This window comes from Notamacropus eugenii, chromosome 4 (assembly GCF_028372415.1).
Source record: "Notamacropus eugenii isolate mMacEug1 chromosome 4, mMacEug1.pri_v2, whole genome shotgun sequence".
In the NCBI taxonomy this organism is placed as follows: domain Eukaryota; kingdom Metazoa; phylum Chordata; class Mammalia; order Diprotodontia; family Macropodidae; genus Notamacropus; species Notamacropus eugenii.
Window position 1 is genome coordinate 204,246,362 of NC_092875.1, and position 2,931 is coordinate 204,249,292.

General features: G+C 33.0%; 1 pseudogene; it reads right to left on the reverse strand.

Moving 5' to 3' along the window:
• Positions 1-1,517: 1,517 nt before the first annotated feature.
• Positions 1,518-2,698, reverse strand: LOC140502401 (E3 SUMO-protein ligase PIAS1 pseudogene; annotated as a pseudogene).
• Positions 2,699-2,931: the final 233 nt, after the last annotated feature.

The following is a 2,931-nucleotide window of genomic DNA, read 5'->3' on the forward strand; positions in this document are numbered from 1 at the left end:
CCTGACCTGCCAGTGGAGTTGGGTTAAATTAGTAAGTCTAGAGTGCTAAGGAAAGATTAAAGAAATCAATGGAAATCAGAAAGCACAAGAGTTTTGTTTTTTTTTAAATAATTCCAACAATACAGTGGAGAATTAGAACCAAGTATGGGGTATCTATTCAACAAGTGATGAAGATAATAATAGTTAGGATTTAGATAGTTGCTTTAAGAATTATTGAGTGCTTTCTACAAATTATCTCATTTAATAAAATATATTCCAAAGCATTAGGTTCTTTGACAAAACAATTCTAACATATAATTTTAAAAATAAGTGCAGGAAAAATGATTTAAAAACAATACAATAAAGTTGAAACAAAATATGAGATTGCTACCAACCAAAACTATGAACTTTGAATATGGAATATATATTCCCCATTTTCACTGAAGAGGCAGAGGCTATTGCTATGGAAATCTGCATATACTGTGAAATATGGTTACTGTCTTGCTTGGTTGTGTTTAAGAGTTTTTCTTTTTCACCCAGGGATAGTTAGAGGGAGAAGAATAATTTTTTCAAAAAACTATCTTGATGCAAAAATATAATTTAAAAATATAATTAAAATAAAAGTAACTTATTTTTAAAAAGTAGTATGCATAGGCAATCTGAAAATCATAGGTCTTCCAGGGGGGGGAAATAGGATTAATATAAATCATGAATATAATACCTCAGGAAATCCTAATTTCTCAAAGCCCAGAAATTAAAGGAAAAAAAAGAAGACAAAGAATATTTTTGCACAATACACAGACTACTTATAGAAACACACAATTTAAATCACCATGAAATATTGTGGTCAAGCTTCAGAACTCAGAATATTTAACAAAAATATTGTGGATAATCAGGAGAAAATCCTTTAGTCATCAAGGAAAAATAAAGTTAATCTAAATAAACATAGTCTTATGAGAATTCAAAGGAAAAAATTAAAATGATATTCTACAGATAAAAGGAAAATGGATTACACTCCAAAACATTTCATCCTTGAAGACTGGTCCAATTATCAATAAAAAGAAAATATAGTTTCTGAGAAAAATAAAAGAGGAGGAATCTGAGTCCTTCCTCCACCATAAACTAAAGTTGAAAAGAATATTAGACTTTTATACTAGTTTCTAAAAAAAATCAGTAAAGAAGTAAAGTTCATCAAAATGGTTAAGAAGTAAAATCAATGTTTTCATACTTCTATTGCATTATAAGGCTAGTCTTTTGTTTTTAAAACTCACATTCTTTGAGAGTTGAGTTGAGAATATCTATAGGAAAACTTCATTGGGATTTAAAGAACAGAGGATATTGTTATATGAAAACTAATGTTTTCTTTTTTTGTTCTCTATACATTTCATTTTGTTCCTAAAGAAAGGAAAAACACACAATATATGTTCCTAAACAAAATAAAGTAAAACAGAGCACAAAGTTCTCTTATATCTGCCAAGTTCATTGATTTTTTGGAGGTGGAGGGGTGGGGGAAGAGAAAAGAAGAGCAGGAGGTGAAATCAGTTCCATGAGAAAATGTTTGGTATGATAATAAGAATGATGCCCTGTCGGCACCACTTCTATTGGCAACTGCATGGCCATGACTTTCTCACAGACTGTCAGAGGAAACAAGACTGTTGTTACTGCCACTACTCCTTCCATTTTTGACTGGAAGAGCAGTACTACCTTTTACATTTAACTGATGGAGAAACATCTGTGAAGAGGCATATGGAAAAAAAAATGAGATGAGTGTAAGAGGTCTTGATCATTAAAGACAGCTGCTTCTGCAGTGGCAAGAAGGGAGGTGTTGTAATGGTGATTGTTTCCGGATAAGAAGAGAAAGAAATCTAAATCCTGCAAGATATAAGGCATGGGAGTAGTGTGGAATGAGTGTCAGTAGTCTTCTATAAGGGATGTATTAATGTAGCTTGTGTCTACAGCAGGAAGTTTTAGGGTTCTTGACACTTGATGCTTGATAAGGTCGATTTAAAATACTTTTTGTTATTTCATAGTGATGCAAGAGATACAGAGGACAGGTTTACTTGGCAGATGGTTCTTCCTCTTCTTCATTTAATGAACTATCTATAATGAGGTCAATTACTTCTACTTTATTATTTTTGTTTGAAGATTCATGGTGAGAAGATATCTGGTGATCCAAAGAGGAAACCAAGCATCCATCAAGTCCATTCTAAGAGGCAGAAACTTTCAGGAGTTCCTTTTTTGATCTCATAGGAGCACATCTATCCTCCTTAAACCTATCACAATAAATACAGTATTTTAGGATTTCCATAAAGAAACCATCAATAATGAAGTATTCATATGGAGTCTTCTTACCACATACAGGACAAACCCAAGTTAGCTTTTTCTCATTCATTGGAATATACAGAGTTTCATTGAAACATTGCTGGTATGAACAAGTCAGTTCCCAACATAGAACAGTTAGGTGCATTTTACCAATTAGGGAGAGTAGAGAAAGCCTTAAACTGATCATAGGCATTCCAGAGTCAGTTTTTTCTTAATTAAAGGTCTAGAATGATTTGAGTTCCTAACCTTTTACTCATCACCTCTGAAGCAGAATTGTAGAGGACAACTTACAACTTAACAATACACAAATTGAAGAGCAAATATAAGATGTAAGTTCATGTTTAAGTCCCAGAAGAGAAACTGGAAGTAATGATGAATGATGTTGGAGAGTGACCATCATAAGAAAGTTTTGGAGTGTTAGAGATAAAATTGCTTGCATGGCACTTGAGTGTACTTGGTAAGTCAGCAGGTGTCATAATTTCCTGGAGAAATCTCTGCCTAAAGAATTCTTTAAATTTCATTTGTGTAGCAGGACTGCAGCTAGTCTTTTAAAAATGTTGTGCTGTTGGGTTGAGAGGCAGTCTCAGCTTTAGAAACTTTCATCTTACAGACAGTGTGGAGGGTCTGACA